This window comes from Bufo gargarizans, chromosome 3 (genome assembly GCF_014858855.1).
Source record: "Bufo gargarizans isolate SCDJY-AF-19 chromosome 3, ASM1485885v1, whole genome shotgun sequence".
NCBI classification, from domain to species: Eukaryota; Metazoa; Chordata; class Amphibia; order Anura; family Bufonidae; genus Bufo; species Bufo gargarizans.
Genome location: NC_058082.1, coordinates 341,366,273 through 341,386,090, shown reverse-complemented (window position 1 = coordinate 341,386,090; position 19,818 = coordinate 341,366,273). Strand labels below are relative to the sequence as shown.

Genomic DNA, 19,818 nt, shown 5'->3' with positions numbered 1-19,818 from the left:
ATCACTTGAATGGGTCCATAAGCTGGAACAGAGCGGAAGGCGACAGCATTAGCACAGCAAAAAATAGAACAAGCTCTATTTTGTTGCAATAGCACTGATGAGTAGGGACATTCCTTTTGACAAACAGAATATTAACGCCCAGTTGTCAGTTTATACATGGATTTCCAGCAGGAATAGCAGAGGAATGGGTCTGTATCATAACAAATCCCATATTATCAAACTGGTGTAAAGTAGAACTGGCTTAGTTGCCCATAGCAACCAATCAGATTCCACCCTTCATTTTCCAAAGGAGCTGTCAAAAATGAAAGGTGGAATCTGATTGGTTGCTGTGGGCTACTAAGCCAGTTCTACTTTACACCAGTTTGATGAATGACCCCATTAAAAGTGTGCTCAACCATTCTAGCCTTCTTTACTAGCCTTTCTCTACTTGTTTTTATAGTCAATTTTAAGGACTGTCTCATGAAGATAACCTCTATTAATTCATTAGGGCACCATCAGGTTCCCTTTGCTAAGGACCCCCTCTACGAGAGAGAATGGAGAGACACACTATAGAAGCATCTCCCATTCTGTTGGACATGAGCCGACCAAGTATTACGTGGTCGGCCAATCATTTGAATGAATGCTAAGTAATACTACCTGGATATCTGTGGCTATCCACCAGCAAAATCAGATGTTAGGCAGGGTGGGCGGTCGTAGGACCGGAGTTGATCACCCGGTTCTCCCAGGACCCCACTCTAGTTTATTTCATAAATTGGAGCCTAAATGCTGCCTATCAATAAAGGGGCTGGTTCATCTCCTATCGCTAGGATATGTCAGATAGGTGCGGGTCCCACCTCTAGGACATGCTCCTATCTCCAGAATGGGGACCCCTGAAGTGAACAGAGAAAGCACCGCACAAGCATGGCAACCCTCTATTTGCGGCTCAGCCAGTGGCGTACATAGAGAAGTAAGGGCCCTATAGCAAGGTTTCTTCCTAAACCCTTTTGAATGACCCATGGGCCATTTTTTCCACATTTGCTAAGGTAGAGTCCTGACCAAGTTTTCACCTCCAGTAGAAGAGAAGATAATCCTAACTACCGTAAGTGGGCCCCATAGCAGTCGCATGGTCTGCCGCTATGGTAGCTATTTTCAGAACTCCCATAGAGCGGCTGCTGTCCCTTCACTTCAGGATCCCGTTCTGGAGATAGGAGTGGGTCACAGAGGTGGTACCGGCACCTACAGTTGTGTTCAAAATAATAGCAATCAGACATCACTAACCTGATCAATCATTGTTTTTGGTAGAAATGATATTTCTACATGGCAAATAATTTACTAGCAGGTGTAGTAGAGTAATAGACATTCAAAAGACCCAACAGTCATGACATGCATGCTGCTGATTCTGTGTAATTGAATTACTAATTGAAAGGGGCATGTTCAAAATAATAGCAGTGTGAAGTTCAATGAGTGAAGTCATTCATTCTTTGAAAAACGGGTGGCAATTATTGCCCTTATTTAGGGAGGAAAGCAGCAAATGTTGTACATGCTGGTAACAGTGCATTTCTCTCTGAAATTCAGAGGAAAATGGGTCGTTCCAGACATTGTTCAGAAGAACAGCGTACCTTGATTAAAAAGTTGATTGGAGAGGGGAAAACATATAAAAGAAGTGCAGAAAATGATAGGCTGCTCAGCTAAAATGATCACAAATGCTTTAAAATGGCAACCAAAACCTGAAAGACGTGAAAGAAAGAAAAAAACTACCATTCAAAGGGATAGAAGAATAGCCAAAATGGCAAGGACTCAGCCAACAATCAGCTCCAGGAAGATCAAAGAAGGTCTAAAGTTACCCGTGAGTACTGTTACAATTAGAAGACGCCTATGTGAAGCCAAGTTATCAGCAAGAAGCCCCCGCAAAGTCCAACTGTTGAAAAAAAGACATGTGCTGAAGAGGTTACAATTTGCTAAAGAGCACATTGACGGCCTAAAGAGACATTTTGTGGACTGATGAAAGTAAGATTGTTCTTTTTGGGTCTAGTGGCCGGAGACAGTTTGTCAGACGACCCCCAAACACTGAATTCAAGCCACAGAACACTGTGAAGACAGTGCAGCATGGTGGCGCAAGCATGGTGATATGGGGATGTTTCTCATACTACGGTGTTGGGCCTATTTATCTCATACCAGGGATTATGGATAAGTTTGAATACATCAGAATACTTGAGGTCATGCTGCCTTATGCTGAAGAGGAAATGCCCTTGAAATGGGTGTTCCAACAAGACAACGACCCCAAACACACCAGTAAACGTGCAACATCTTGGTTCCAGACCAACCAGATTGACGTTATGGAGTGGCCAGCCCAATCCCCGGATCTTAATCCAATAGAAAACTTGTGGGGTGACATAAAAAATGCAGTTTCTGAGGCAAAACCAAGAAATAGAGAAGAACTGTGGAATGTAGTCCAATCATCCTGGGCCGGAATACCTGTTCACAGGGGCCAGAAGTTGGTTGGCTCCATGTAACACGGATGTACAGCAGTTCTCAGAAACAGCGGTTATACAACTAAGTTTTAGTGAAGTGATTCAAAGGAAAGCAAAATCTTCAAACATTTTTCAGTTTATATAGTGAATGTTTGAGTTTGTAAAGAAGAATACAAACACTGCTATTTTTTGAACAGTCTAATATTCACTTTTCTTCAATGTTCTTAGAGGAACAACACAAATGTGATATATTTTTCTTCATGTTTTGATTTGGAATAGAATGTGTAGTATTCCCAATGCATTTGTGTGTATGGAAATAAAAGCTATTAGAAGGATTTTGAGCTTTATTCACTTTTGTAAACACACTGCTATTATTTTGAACACAACTGTATCTGACATTGATGGCATATCCTAGTGATAAGCCATCAATGTGCGAGATGAGTCTAGTATGCGTTTGTCTTCGGCTCCTTAAGATTTGAGAACCTCCTCCTGTTCATTTCTTCATATAATTCAGCTGCTCCTCTGACAGGATCGCCCCGATTACCGTGAAGACAGATGATGAGAAGGAATGTGAGAATCGCTTTTTGTGGAGATGTTGATCTGATTACGTTGGTTAACTTGGGGGAGTTTATACAGATGAATGCCAATGTGTAATATGATAAAACAATGAGCATATGGGCACCAAGCCCTGGCCATCTGTTCCCGCCATTGAACCAAGAGCTGACTGTGATGTACACTAGAAGGAAATATTAACTGAAAATTATAGAAGGGTTGCACGTACAGTAATTAGAAAAAGAGTCCATTTTATTCTGAAAACAGTGCCCCGCTCATGCTTTGACTGTATATGGAATTGCAGCTTCAAGTTGTCACGGACGTTCCTGCGACAGGTGGCAGGAGATCGGTGAGACTGGCAACATGTGGTTTGATCTGACATATTTTCTGTTTGGATCAAATGACGACTGTGTTGTTTCTGGTGCTTGCCATACCTTCTTTCCCCAGGTGTGGCTATTATGCTAATTTAACCTTCTCTATTTATTGTTGTTTCTCCCACTATGCTATGCGGTTTATAGCTTCTGTTGGAGTTCTGTATAACTGGTGTGTGGATCTCGGCCGAGCCCCTGGTGCTGCTATAGCCACTTGAAGTTAAGTGTTTTCTTTCCCTTTTGTATTTTGTTTGGGTTATTTTGTGCTTTGCATTTCCCTGTCATTTGTATTAAGGCCTGAGGGAGACTCCTGTTCGTCCTTCCTTTTGGAGGAACAAGTTGTCTCAGTCCTGACATTAGTACCAGGGTCCTATAAGGTGAGTTAGGATACTAAGTATTCCGGTGTATGAACTCACCTACCTCTGGGGTCTATTCATACGGGTAGTTAGTCAGGACTTTGAATAGGGTTTTACTAGGCGGTGTCCATCTCCTTTGCCTAGTTTCCAGGCCTTATTCCATCCTATGTTCGGTGTGGTGTTTCCCTCCCACACCCGAACATGGCACAAGTGTATGAGGATGATTTTCAATACCAAACACAGCCTATGCAGAAGAGTGGCACTATTACTGGAGAAAAAAAAGGCAGACAATTTTTTCAAGTCTTGTACAACCCAGGGGATCTGTCAGCACCTTTGACCCCCCAAAAACTGATGATAGAGGTAGATAGGTGAAGGGTAAAGCTTTTTAAACCTACATCAGTGTGTACCTATGCTTCTTGGAAGAGAAATTGTAATTCCCCAGTGCCACGACCGATTGTGCCATGGAGGCAGCCTCTTGATGTGGAGTGTCCTTGGACACTAGAGCCATCATTGAGAGTAGAGGGAAAGGGATAAGCAGCCTTTATGAAGGGACTGCTGAACATGAAGGGACTCTTCTATGGCTCTCACCACTCATCTGTCTACCACCTGATCCCTCAAAACTGCTGACACACTCCCTTTAAGATGGCTAATTTCAGACTTTAAAGGGGTTCTCCAGGATTTAACAATTGATGACCTATCCATAGGAAAGGCCATCAGAAGTGGGGATCCGACAGCTCACACCGCCCACCATTCAGCTGTCAGGAGTAGCTAAAAGAAGAAGGGAGTCAATTCAACCCTGAAACACATTGTAGTCCACCCCCATAAAGTTCTCGCAAGGGTTCCCCAATGTTGTGTTCTCTATCCTGGCTATACAGTCACTGTATTTTATCAGTGGCCACTTCTGTCTGACAACATCCTTCTTGAAGCCTCACAATGGCGAGGTACTGTTGATCAATTGATAGGTGTCGTCTTGGTCTCATGATGTCAAAATGTGAACAGCATGATCAGGAGGACTGTTTAAATACCAATTCTAATTTAACCGTCAGGGCCCCCTCAACAGTATTATACAGCGATATTATATACAGTGACCAGGGGTGCACCACAAATGAGGCCAGGTGAGGCGATCGCCAAGAGGGGGACAGCGAAAGGGCCATGGGCAATGAGCACTTTCATTGTGGCAAAGGGGTTAGGTTAAGAAATTGGCATTGCGAGGGAAGACGCCATTTCAGTTTTTGCCTCAGGCAGCAGAAAGGCTATGTGCACCCCTGACAGCGACATGACATACAGTATATACATGTAGGAAATGGACTGAGCTGCTGCTGGGCCTGGTCTGAGACAGTGATCTTAACCAGCCAGAGTAGTGAGGGTCGCATGGGAGGAACGGGTTGTGGAGAAGTTGCTGAGAAGGGGACGTGCCAGTTTAGAAATTTGCTGTGGAACCCAGTCATTCCTAGTTATGCCACTGCTAAAATCATTATTTTCTGGCAGCAGATCGCACTGCGTGTTTAGCGATCTGCTGCTGGCAAACGTTGAGTCTGTACTGAGATGAGTGATTGCAGTAGCAATTAAGAGCATAAACGTCTTTTAGACATCATTCACAATTTTCTAATGGAATAAATATGGCACTAAATAAAAATGGTCGAGGTAAAATATTCTACCAGAAAATGCAATACCATTAATCTGCCCCATTATTTTTTTAATTCCATAGTTTTTCATATGAGGCTAATTTTAGAAAAAGACCGACATACAGTCCTGATCAAAAGTTTAAGACCACTTGAAAAATGGCAAAAAATCATATTTAACATGGCTGGATCTTAACAAGGTTCCAAGTAGAGCTTCAACATGCAACAAGAAGAAATGGGAGTGAGACAAAACATTTTTTGAGCATTCAATTTAATGAAAACAACGAATAAACTGAAACAGGTTGTTTTTCAGCTGATCAAAAGTTTAGGACCACACCTCCAAAAAAAAACTAACCCCCCCCCCCAAAACAGAAATCTAACTTCCAAACATGAACTCAGTAATGAGTAGCTCAGCCATTATTGTTTATCACTTCAAAAATTTGTTTCGGCATGCTTGATGCAAGCGTTTCCATGAGGTGAGTAGGAATATTTCTCCAAGTGGTGAAGACGGCCGCACGAAGGACATCTACTGTCTGGAACTGTTGTCCATTTTTGCAAACTTTCCTTGCCATCCATCCCCAAAGGTTCTCAATTGGATTTAGATATGGGGAACACGCAGGATGGGCCAAAAGAGTGATGTTATTCTCCTGGATGAAGTCCCTTGTCCTGTGGGCATTGTGTACTGTAGCGTTGTCCTGTTGAAAAACCCAGTCGTTACCACACAGACGAGGGCCCTCAGGCATGAGGAATGCTTTCTGCAACATCTGGACATAGCCAGCGGCCGTTTGACGCCTCTGCACTTCCTGAAGCTCCATTGTTCCACTGAAGGAAAAAGCACCCCAGACCATTATGGCGCCCCCTCCACTGTGGCGTGTAGAAAACATCTCAGGTGGGATCTGCTTGTCATGCCAGTAACGTTGGAAACCATCAGGACCATCGAGGTTTCATTTTTTCTCATCAGAGAATAAAACTTTCTTCCACCTTTGAGTGTCCCATGTTTGGTGCTCTCTTGCAAAGTCCAAACGAGCAGTTCTGTTGCGTTCAAGGAGACAAGGTCTTTGAAGACGTTTTTTCTTTTTGAAGCCCTTCAGTCTCAGATGCCGTCTGATGGTTATGGGGCTGCAGTCAGCACCAGAAAGGGTCTTAATTTGGGTCGAGGATCGTCCAGTGTCTTGATGGACAGCCAATTGGATCCTCCGGCTCAGTGCTGATGAATTTTTTTGGGGTCTTCCACTTGACTTTTTTGTTCTATAACCCTCAGGATCATTTAAGAATTTAAGAAATTCCAAATGACTGTCTTACTGCGTCCCACCTCAGCAGCGATGACGCGCTGTGAGAAACCCTGCTTATGCAGTTCAACAACCCGACCATGTTCAAAAAGGGAGAGTTTTTTTGCCTTTGCCATCACAACGTGTGACTACCTGACAAAAAATGACAATGAATCCACATCTTTGCACAGATTTGGCCTTTTAAAGGCATGTGGTCCTAAACTTTTGATCAGCTGAAAAACAGCCTGTTTCAGTTTAATCGTTATTTTCAATTAATTAAATGCTCAAAAAATGTTTTGTCTCCCTCCCATTTCTTCTTGTTGCATGTTGAAGCTCTACTTGGAACCTTGTTAAGATCCAGCCATGCTAAATATGATTTTTTGCCCTTTTTCAAGTAGTCTTAAACTTTTGATCAGGACTGTATATGCGTCCTGAGAACACCACAAGGTCATATCTGTTACTTCTCTGTTGCCGTTGATATCAAGATATTAAGGCGTCTTTCAGAGATTAATGATATTGCGGTACATTGAGTAAATAAGTGTCTAATCTCTATTGGCGATAAGATGATCCATCATGTTCCCCAGAGATTAAAGCCATTACAGGTGCAGTGTTCCACCACATCCTCAAGACAATACTGGTATCTACAATACTGGTTAGAGTTGAATCTTTCAAGAGACAATCAATGGTGAGAGAGGAAATAAATAGATTCCCTCTCTCCCGGAATTTTAATAAAACGTGCAGTTTTCTTATAGGAGCCTAGACATTTATAAAAGTATAATAAACAGGTCACACAAAAGCAGTGGCAGCTGAAGTGTATTGTCAGCTGGAGTGGTTAGCTTGTTGGGGCTGTGAGAATAGCCAGCCCTTTTGGAAAAACAGTGATAGGATGAGCAGTACTGTGCTCGAACCTCGGGGGAGGTTGTAGTTGGGTCCTGTGGGGTAGCTGAGGGAGATCCCTGTCTCTGCGGGCATTAATGTCTGCGGACCCTGCAGGCCTGATATGTGGGCCTGGAAGTACAGTTCTGAACCCGACTAGACTGAGTGGAATAGATAGTGAGAAAAGTGATACAGTGGGAGAATTTGAGAGTTAGAGGCCAGGTGTGAAGGCTTCCATATTGTAGTCTGGAGAGGACATAGAGAGTGGTCTCTCTGTCCTGTATTGAGATTGCCTACTGGACGTACACTAGAGGAAACATATGAGTGGACAGGACAAGTTTTGAGCGAACTTTTGTTTTAAGTTCGGCGTCCAAGGTTCGGGTTATCAGAGAATCGTGTTATGGATTTCTTTACCATGGACCATAATGGAATTTTCTGACAGCATGCACCACGGAAGCTTATAAGAGGCATTCTGTATTGCATTTTGTCAAAATAGAAGTCTATGCTTGCCATAGACTTCTATTATGACGGAATGCAATATGGAATGCCTCTTATAGGCTTCCATAATGCATGCTGTTAGAGAATTCCGTTATGGTCCATGGTAACGGAATCTATAACGGGATTCTCTGATAACCTGAACCCATGCGGCGAACTTAAAACACAAGTTCGCTCAACATTAGACAGGAACTTTGAGGATGCAGGGGTTGACGAGAGTGATTCTTTTGAGAACAGGGATGGTGAATGAGAGAAATTTTCACAGGATGTATTGTGGACACTAAGGTGTGAGACTGTGCAAAGCAATATAGTCCTAGGTGTGTGTTTTTTAGATAAACAGGGACCTAAGGAAGAAAGTTATAAAACTGTTCAGTGTTCTATTCATTTGATTATTTGTCCAGTGAAATTGTGCCATCTTGCGTGTACTGAAACTCACCGCCGTATTTTTTTAACTAGGCACTTGAGGGCAAGTGCCTAGGGATCTGCCCAGCAGGTGGGGTGGGACGCCAGAGAGGCAAGTTAACCACCTCCCGACCGCCTAACGCACGGATGCATCCGGAAGGTGGTTGATTCATTCCTCCTGGACGCATCCGTGCGTCATCTCGCGATAGCCGAGATTTCCTGTGAACGCGCGCACACAGGCGCGCGCGCTCACAGGAACGGAAGGTAAGCGAGTGGATCTCCAGCCTGCCAGCGGCGATCGCTCGCTGGAAGGCTGGAGATGTGATTTTTTTAACCCCTAACAGGTATATTAGACGCTGTTTTGATAACAGCGTCTAATATGCCTGCTACCTGGTCCTCTGGTGGTCCCTTTTGTTTGGATCGACCACCAGAGGACACAGGTAGCTGTGTAAAGTACCACCAAACACCACTACACTACACTACACCCCCCCCTGTCACTTATTAACCCTTTATGAACCACTGATCACCCCTGATCATCCCATATAGACTTCCTGATCACCCCCCTGTCATTGATCACCCCCCTGTAAGGCTCCATTCAGAGGTCTGTATGATTTTTACGGATCCACGGATACATGGATAAGATCCGCAAAACGCATACGGACGTCTGAATGGAGTCTTACAGGGGGGTGATCAATGACAGAGGGGTGATCACCCATATAGACTCCCTGATCACCCCCGTCATTGATCACCCCCCTGTAAGGCTCCATTCAGACGTCCGTATGATTTTTACGGATCCACGGATACATGGATCGGATCCGCAAAACGCATACGGACGTCTGAATGGAGCCTTACAGGGGGGTGATCACCTCATATACACTCCCTGATCAACCCCTGTCATTGATCACCCCCCTGTAAGGCTCCATTCAGACGTCCGTATGATTTTTACGGATCCACGGATACATGGATCGGATCCGCAAAACACATACGGACGTCTAAATTGAGCCTTACAGGGGGGTGATCAATGACAGGGGGGTGATCACCTCATATACACTCCCTGATCACCCCCTGTCATTGATCACCCCCCTGTCATTGATCACCCCCCTGTAAGGCTCCATTCAGACGTCCGTATGTGTTTTGCGGATCCGATCCATGTATCCGTGGATCCGTAAAAATCATACGGACGTCTGAATGAAGCCTTACAGGGGGGTGATCAATGACAGGGGGGTGATCAGGGAGTCTATATGGGTGATCACCCCTCTGTCATTGATCACCCCCCTGTAAGGCTCCATTCAGACGTCCGTAAGTGTTTTGCGGATCCGAACCATGTATCCGTGGATCCGTAAAAATCATACGGACGTCTGAATGGAGCCTTACAGGGGGGTGATCAATGACAGGGGGGTGATCAATGACAGGGGGGTGATCAGGGAGTCTATATGGGTGATCACCCCCTGTCACTGATCACCCCCCCTGTAAGGCTCCATTCAGACATTTTTTTGGCCCAAGTTAGCGGAAATTGTTTTTTCTTTTTTTTTCTTACAAAGTCTCATATTCCACTAACTTGTGTCAAAAAATAAAATCTCACATGGACTCGCCATACCCCTCACGGAATCCAAATGCATAAAATTTTTTAGACATTTATATTCCAGACTTCTTCTCACGCTTTAGGGCCCCTAAAATGCCAGGGCAGTATAAATACCCCACATGTGACCCCATTTCGGAAAGAAGACACCCCAAAGTATTCCGTTAGGGGCATATTGAGTCAATGAAAGATTTACATTTTTGTCCCAAGTTAGCGGAAAGGGAGACTTTGTGAGAAAAAAAAAAAAAAAAAATCAATTTCCGCTAACTTGTGCCCAAAAAAAAAATTTAAATGAACTTGCCATGCCCCTCATTGAATACCTTGGGGTGTCTTCTTTCCAAAATGGGGTCACATGTGGGGTATTTATACTGCCCTGGCTTTTTAGGGGCCCTAAAGCGTGAGAAGAAGTCTGGGATCCAAATGTCTAAAAATGCCCTCCTAAAAGGAATTTGGGCCGCTTTGCGCATCTAGGCTGCAAAAAAGTGTCACACATGTGGTATCGCCGTACTCAGGAGAAGTTGGGGAATGTGTTTTGGGGTGTCATTTTACATATACCCATGCTGGGTGAGATAAATATCTTGGTCAAATGCCAACTTTGTATAAAAAAATGGGAAAAGTTGTCTTTTGCCAAGATATTTCTCTCACTCAGCATGGGTATATGTAAAATGACACCCCAAAACACATTCCCCAACTTCTCCTGAGTACGGCGATACCAGATATGTGACACTTTTTTACAGCCTAGGTGGGCAAAGGGGCACACATTCCAAAGTGCACCTTTTGGATTTCACCGGTCATTTTTTACAGATTTTGATTGCAAACTTCTTCTCACGCATCTGGGCCCCTAGAATGCCAGGGCAGTATAACTACCCCACAAGTGACCCCATTTTGGAAAGAAGATACCCCAAGGTATATTGTGATGGGCATAGTGAGTTCATGGAAGTTTTTATTTTTTGTCACAAGTTAGTGGAATATGAGACTTTGTAAGAAAAAAAAAATCATCATTTTCCACTAACTTGTGACAAAAAATAAAAAGTTCTATGAACTCACTATGCCCATCAGCGAATACCTTAGGGTGTCTACTTTCCGAAATGGGGTCATTTGTGTGGTGTTTATACTGTCTGGGCATTGTAGAACCTCAGGAAACATGACAGGTGCTCAGAAAGTCAGAGCTGCTTCAAAAAGCGGAAATTTACATTTTTGTACCATAGTTTGTAAACACTATAACTTTTACCCAAACCATTTTTTTTTTTACCCAAACATTTTATTTTTATCAAAGACATGTAGAACAATAAATTTAGTGAAAAATTTATATATGGATGTCGTGTTTTTTTTGCAAAATTTTACAACTGAAAGTGAAAAATGTCATTTTTTTGCAAAAAAATCGCTAAATTTCGATTAATAACAAAATAAGTAAAAATGTCAGCAGCAATGAAATACCACCAAATGAAAGCTCTATTAGTGAGAAGAAAAGGAGGTAAAATTCATTTGGGTGGTAAGTTGCATGACCGAGCAATAAACGGTGAAAGTAGTGCAGTGCAGAAGTGTAAAAAGTGGCCTGGTCATTAAGGGGGTTTCAGCTAGCGGGGTTGAAGTGGTTAAATCCCCCACCTCATGTCAACAGGGTAACCTGGTCAAGAGGGAGGAGGCAAACTTGACACAGTCCGTGGCCAGTGATGGCCAGTCCACCGTGTTCGCCCGCGAACACATGCGGGCTGCCATCTTAACTCACAAGTCCGGCGATAAACAGGTAAGCCCTTACCTGTGCCTGTGCCGGGAGCCAGTCTGAAACAAATGCAGTTCAGAGAACAGCCCGATGAAGGCCCCCGGCGGCTGTTCTCGGAACTGCCTGCTCCTGGTGACCGCATTTGTTTCAGACCGGCTAGCGCACAGACACGGGTAAGGGCTTACCTGTGCATTGCCGGACTTGTGAGTTAAGATGGCAGCCCGCATGTGTTCGCGGGCGAACACGGCGAACTGGCCATCACTGTCTGTGGCATACAGCAGCACACATCAGCAGGCCAGGGGAGGAAGAGAGAAAAGAACAATTCTCCTTCCTCTCCCCTGCGCAGTGTTTAGCTGATTATCTAGTGGGAACTGCTGCTCCAGTCACACTCCATAACATACACCAACGCCACCAAGGAGGAAGCAGGAGCCCTTGTGTGAATAGCCCATACTCCTGTGAGAGCCACCTCCACCTTCCACCCCTGGCCTAGATAATCTGCCCCATGGTGTTTAGTAGATTTATTTTTGTTGCAGTGTGGCCTTCAGTTAAGCCTTCTTGTGTATGGGGGAGTAGGGAGGGACAGCTGATGGCCTAGGTAGCATTTGGCCTTCAGCTATCGAAATTGTATGGACATCAATGGTAGGGGGAAGGCCTAGGGTAGAATGAACTGTACGCTATGGCCCGCCAAGATTTTGTACCTTATTTGCGAATAGCATATTGTGCCTCTTAAAATGACAGTAACCAAAATGCTTTGCGCACTGCTGTGATTTGTAAAGTTGAATTATTTGGTCTTTCATTTGATCTGTGATTGTCTTCTTTTTGAATAGGGAATGGTACGTTGACCATTTTATTAACTCATAAACAAAATTCCCCTTGTGGAGGCAGCAGAAGTTGCATCCCGCAAAAAAATACAAATGTCCATTCAAAATTCACTTTCCAAGGTGGTCTTTTAGACGGATGTCATTCTCCTAGAACAGAAATCTGAAATTAAAAGTTCCAACCACCTCTATCACTTCCCTCTGAGATGTAGAAGCACATTGGCGTCTGTGACGAATACCGTACCTCGCTGCCGCCAGACGTCAAATACGTAGAGCCAGTGGGATACGGTATAGTCACTGGTTACCAAGGCGTGACGTTACGCCGTCCTTGAGGAGTAGGTAAGGTCAGCTTGGTACAGTGTTCACAAACTCCTCCTGTCCACACGGGCACAGAGAGGTAAGAAGCTGAGGGAGCCTGGTCACTGCCCCAGTGAAACAGAGCTTCCTCAGCCCGGGAAGACTGCCACCAGCTTCTCGTTTGATATAAGCCTGGTCCGGTATTATATAGGGTAAGAAACTAACCCGCAGTAGCGTCTAACTAGGCTGAAACACGGACGTGGGGATTCGTGATCGAGATACCAGAACAGCACAAGATTAAGGCTCCTTTCACACCTGCGTTCAGGTGTCCGCTCGTGAGCTCCGTTTGAAGGAGCTCACGAGCGGCCCTGAACGCAGCCGTCTGGCCCTAATGCATTCTCAGTGGAGGCGGATCCACTGAGAATGCATCCGCCTGCCAGCGCTCAGCCTCCGCTCCGCTCAGTGAGCGGACACCTGAACGCTGCAAGCAGCGTTCGGGTGTCCGCCTGGCCGTGCGGAGGCGAGCGGATCCGTTCCGACTTACAATGTAAGTCAATGGGGACGGATCCGCTTGAAGATGACACCATATGGCTCAATCTTCAAGCATATCCGTCCACCATTGACTTTCAATGTAAAGTCGGAACGGATCCGCTCAGGCTACTTTCAGACTTAGAAAATTTTTCTAAGTTCTAATGCAGACGGATCCGTTCTGAACGGAGCCACCGTCTGCATTAATATGAGCGGGTCCGTTCAGAACGGATCCGATCGAACGCAGGTGTGAAAGTAGCCTAAATTATATATTTAATTGCCTTAAGGGCTCACTAGACATAACACAATATACACAGAAATAATATGTTACGTGGTCTGAGGTTACAAATACAGATGCTAGGGTACAACCAGGGATAAGCAGAACAAATACCAGGTATATGAGTCCTTTAGGTTGTGATGAGTTCTTAGCTTTAGTCACATGGGTGGCAGTGATATCAGCAGTTTGCAGGTCCCTCTAAACACATAGAACGATGTGACCTCCCCCTTCAGAGAAAAAACATACCCGCTTGCTGGCACGAGCCTTTTGACCTGCAGCTGGCACCTGCCCTTCCGGCCTCTGGGAGGAGTCCACTCCCCCTCTTCTGGGGCTGGCAGCAATTGAGCCACAAAACCAATTAGGGCTCATGGCTCCAGACAAGAATGTTGCAGGGAAGTGGTTCTGGAACCAATTGATCCACCTGGGTTCCTGCTACCAGTAGAGTCCAGGCATGGTACTGTTATTTGGTTTCTGTGGGGAGATATGTATATCTCCCCTCCCTGGCCTCCCACCACCAAACTATGATCACAGGCCTTTTCATCGTGTCCACATGGACACAAATATGTATCTGGTTTATTTCTGTGATAGACGGGAGATTCATAATTCCTTATGACTCTCCGGTTCCATGATATCTCATAATTAGATTCAACTGGGGAATGGCCTAGACCCCCTGCAGGGACGTTTTCCTGCAGGATCCGTGCTGTCTGAATGGAGGTGAGAAATTTTACGCAAGTGGACTGCTTGGCCAGGACCTCCTGTGGAGTTCTCTGACCTCTGCTATCTGGCTTCGCTTTAAAGCAGGGCCCTCCTGTGGAGTTTGATTTCTTCTGCCCATTCCTGGAGCATATGGCAGGAATGAAATAATAATCCATATTCCTCACAGCGTCCATGCTCAGTTACCACATATATGGAACATGATTCTCTCTAGACATTTTGTCACCTTTGCGAACACTTGCTATTCAGTGTAGTCACTGATAAATCTACAGCCATATTTTTACAGTTCTCTGGAAAAAGTTGAGGCTCGTTAAAGGAGCAAACAAAGTGTCCCTCATGTGATAAGATCCAAATCTAGCAATTGCATCCCTTGGCGCATTTAAGTGGTTCCTATCTAAAAGATCAAGCACCTGTCCGGTCTGCCCAAGGCAGAGGATCTATTGGGACTGCTACAATTACCCAAAACATATAACAGGACCTCCCCAACTTACCATGTGCCATTTACAATACCTCCTCATGCACCAGGCCAGATGTGACTCTATCTCTGCCTCCCATGGCTACATTCCTGGTTGTTTTCTAAAAGGCAGTAAACGCTGGTTCTTACAGAACCCATTAGTAGAAGGTGGACTTACACAACCAAAATGTGAACTTTGGGCCTAGCTGAAACCGCGCTCATATGCTTAAATGGCTTTTCCTAGACTATAATATTGATGGTCTGTCCTTGTCTATCATGAAAACCAATAACCATTTACGTAAATGACAACAGGAACTTCCTTCTAGGCTAAGATCCTTCCACCATCAATCAATAAAGCACCAAAACACATTAACTGTTGAGAACACAGGGCTCAACTTCCTCTTGCCTTCATTTGCCTTCCTGTCTGGTAAGACATATAGACCCTGATTTATCAAAACCAGTGTCTGCTGAGCCGGTATTAATGGAGCCTGCGCCGTCGGAGGAACCATTTAATAAATTACATGGCTCCTCCGGCAGTCCAGAGCTGCCATAATTTTCAGTCATTATTCACACCATTTTCTGGCGGAAATAATGATTACTGTTCAGCGATTCAAAGTCCATGAAGTGGACTTCGATCCGAATATCAGGGAAAATTAGATTTACCGCAAAGCCGAATTTGCTCATGCTTTGTGGTAAAGCGATTTTCCCTGAATGGTGGTAAAAAAAAAAAATAATCATACTTACCTCATCCATTTGAGAGCGAAGAGCCGGCTGCCGCCATCTTGATTGAAGATTCTGAGTGAAATCCTGTGCGCTGTGACTTATGACATCACCATGCCATCTGACATGATGACGCCATCACGCACCTTGCAAGATTTCATGCTGGATCTTCAGTCAAGATGGTGGCAGCCAGGTCTACGCGATCAACCAGATGAGGTAAGTATGATTTTATGTATTTATTTATTTTTATTTTACACTGTAATATTGAGGTCAGATGCTGCGATCAGCTATGAACGCGGCATCTAAGGTATACAATGACGGGGAGGGGCGCAATCGCTGTTCCTTGTCATTGCACCCACAACTTACAAAGCCGAGTTGAATTTTCCAATACTTCGCTCATCTCTAATAATGATGAATGAGCCGGGCTGATAGCCTGGCTCACACCACACTTTTTGTAAAATTGGCGAGGGCAGCATTGAAAAGTCGCAAATCCGCCAGATTTTCAACTTTTCTACACCAAAAACAAATGAATTTCCCCCATAATATTGCTTACTGATTATCTGGCATTATTTTAGCTCTCTAGATAATTCTCCTCCAGCCAGAAAGAACTGGTGTCTTCTCCGAGCAGGAACATATTAATGAGCTCAAATTAAAGTTTACTGAAGCTTTGTGACGCTTCCTCGAGGATTAAAACAAACAATTACTTATTCTTTGCCATCTGTAGTGACGCACTGGAGAACAGCAGATACTATTTTTCTAATTAAACTCCTCCAGCACAATACCTTACACTTCATTTCAATGGACTCTGTAAATCTGGCGGCTCGGCTGCTTCTATACGCCATATGACTGTAATGTGTGCGTCAGAGCAAATATGGTTTTCCCGGAGTAAAATATTAGACCACTTATCATGAAGTGTATAAAAAACATTGTGATAACATAGAGTGTCTGGGCCAAATAGTGGCAAATGTCAATTAGAAAACACTATCATACAATGCTACACAGTGGTACCACCTCCATATGCTGCAAAAGTAATACAAACCCTAAGCAGCTGTACATCACAATCTCTAAAGCCGTTTTCGAAGAATTTACTATTGGCCTCAGGGTAGGCCATAAATATCTGACTGGCAGGGGTCCAACACCGCACACCCCTGCCGATCGGCTGTTCTGCAGGAGCTCCACTGCTAAAAAGTCAGTGCCAAAACTACATAGCTCAGTCTACTGTGTATTGGTCAGAGTTGGGTATAGAAGTGAATGCAGGAGCACTGCAGTAACCATCTCCGTCTACTGCACATTGTATGGAGATGTGTAGGTCTGGCGCCGACTGTTGGCATTGGAGCTACTCTGAAGCAGCTGATCGGTAGGTGTCTGGGCTGTTGATGTCAGACACTGGATCCGGCAAACAAAAGGAACCTTCAAGATTAAGTGGAATATCACACACCAAGTAACGTTTTAGGCCGTTACTGGCATTTACAGTCTCTCTCAAAGAGGTCACAGGCTTAATGGTGACAATACACAAATACTTTACAAGACACAATGCTTGACAGTTACAATTGGTGACAGAGGCACTATGCTCAGCAGTTACAACAGGTAAACAGTCTCTTATAACACTTTACTGCAGGCCTACCAGGTGGTACTCCACTCAGCACAATTTACTATTATCTCAGGCCTCGCCCAATCTGATGGACAGTCGTAGGCCTCAGTTCAGCACACCGTAACAACCACAGCCCACTGTAGGTTGCCATGCCGTGTCACTATTGCTTTACTCTTTTTTTGGACATTCATAACTTGGCAGTGTAACTGGTCACACTTATGCTCCTCAGATGGCCAAGTTGGTCATCCATTGCAGGATACAACTGGGCAGCTTGCCATAGGCAATCACAGGTTCCTCATTTAGGCACGACTCACTCGGAACTACCTATAACTAGTCGCCAGAGCTGTACTGCTGGCCCAAACTCACAGTCCAGAGCCCGGTGCAGAATGCAATTATTCTGCCTCTTCTTTTACTAGGTTTTGGTTGGGTCTCTCTGTGAGGGCCTGTTCACACTGCAAGCTGTGACCATGTCAAAATCTGCTGCCTTTTCTGCCATAGTTGTTCATTTTGAATGCCGTGGACCTGCTCATGACTTAGCTCCACTAAATGGAGCTAAACCACAAGTGGACACCAGCCTTGGATATAAGTAATGTCTGTTCAAACACTGTGCCAAGAAGGGACATTTCTTGGCCAGGTCTCGGCTTTTAACCCGTGAACTGCAGTGCTGCCTCTCATTAAAAGCAATGGGAGGCAGATACCAACCAGCTGCCTCCAGAATTTTGTTGAGGTGTCTGTGCTAAAATTCCACCAGCAAAATCTGCCATGTGAAAGGGCCCTAAGCGTGGCAGAAACAATAAGAGTGAGTCACGAGCTGCACTTCTGTCCATGAGAGGATTTTCATTACCTAAAAATCTCTATGGTAAAGAAGATCAATGTAAAAAATTACTTTTCTTATCAAAAAATTAAAAAAGACACAAAAAAGACTGTAATAATACATTTTATGAAATATTGCAAATAGTGAATATAATATTTAGTATCTCCATCACTATAACAACCCGTACAAATGACTGAAGACGTTATCAGAGATGATTGACAAATGGCGTAAATAAAAAATAGCGCAGTAGCTTTTCTTCTGCCATTAACCCATAATAAAAATGAATATAAATTAATCAGTTAATTATGTGTATGGGAAAATGCTGCAAAAAACTACAGTTCTTAAAAAAAGCTATATCAAGGTAAAAAAAAATATGGCTATTAATGTGGAAAAGCACAAAAAAAATTCTATCTGAGCAAAAACAGTAGCCACAGCCGCTTCCCTCTGTCTCTGGATATGGTTATATTTGTCATTTTATTGGTGATTTTTTAAATGAAAAAATTAAATGAAAATATATTTATATAAATTTTATTGAAGACACAGGCTGCAAAAAGCAGTGACAGAAACGTCACTGGTGGCGTTAATGTTGTACTGTATGGGACACTGAGTAGATCAATTAAAGGCTATGTACACCTTTTGGGAGGATTTTTGTTTCACTGCATTTTCCTAACTTTGGGTTAAAAATCTTTTTTTTAGTTGGCCTTTATTAAATATATTCAGCCGTTCTGTCACAAAGGGTTAACTGTCTAGCTATGTGATTCCTACTTTCACTTTGTGCTGGTCATCTAATAGCCCATTTCTCTACATTACTAAATGTCAGCAGAATAAACACAGATAGCATGCAACTAGAGAATCTCAAGGCTGTTCAGAGAAAAAGGCTAAAAAATGTTAATAAAGACCAACTGAAAAAAAAATGTTTAGCTCAAAAAGAGTAAAATGCAATAACTAAAAGAAATTCCCCCAAGGGTATCCATAGCCATTAACAGGGTTGTCCATTCCTTTTATACTGATGGCCTATTCTCAGGATATCTGATGTTCGGGAGCAGAAGTAGGTGCCAGAATCACATAGCTCCATCCATTCTGTAGAGAATGGAGTTGCTTACTGCAGCCATTCACTTCCATGGAAGCAGTATTGCATGAACCAGATGCATCCCTACACAATGGACTAGTTGTGTAGTTCCGCCACCTAATTCCACCGTTGAAGCTATTCCAAACAGCACATGAGCAGAGGAGACAGAGACCCCCGCTAATCAAATATTGAGAATAGGCCATCAATGTAAAAAAAGAATGGACAACCCCTTTAAGAGAGCCCACTGTGATGCTATTGCCCAAGGTCCCACAAAAAGCTGGAGCCAGTCCTGTTCGGCTACACAACATATATAAGATGAGCCTTTCTCCTTCCTTCTGAAAGTGGACAACCCTTATAACAGTTGGACCCTCACAGATCAGACATTGATGACATATAGAGGTGAGCGAATTTCTTAAAAATTTGATTCGGTCGGTTCACCAAATTTTCCAAAAAGATTTGATTCGATCGGAATTAATTTGTGGCAAATCGCATTAAAAATTTCCTGGCTGCAGAGAGCCTGTATAGTGGCGTAGAACACTGTGCCTTGCAGTAACATGCATAGGGAGTCTGCTGTGGTAGTGAAACAATACTGTGAGTCAGTATGACACGCACATGACAGGTGTTGCTCTTAGAATCACTGCCCACTTCACTTCTTTGGGCATTTACGGGGCTACAACTGACCAAATAACTCAAGTGTGAACTTAGCCTTACTGGTCGATGTTAGCATCAGGTATAAAGAACCATAAAGAGTCCCAAGATCCTACTATAGAGTGAAAGAGGACACTTCTTTTACATCGTCATCAGCTGATTCCACATAGATGTCTACAGAACCTGTTCTATTA

At 43.8% G+C, this 19,818-nt stretch overlaps 1 protein-coding gene across 1 annotated transcript in view; it reads right to left on the bottom strand.

The window, feature by feature from the left end:
- KCNH1 (potassium voltage-gated channel subfamily H member 1) overlaps positions 1-19,818 on the bottom strand; it is a 386,448-nt gene that overhangs the window by 195,858 nt on the left and 170,772 nt on the right. The window lies entirely within an intron of this gene.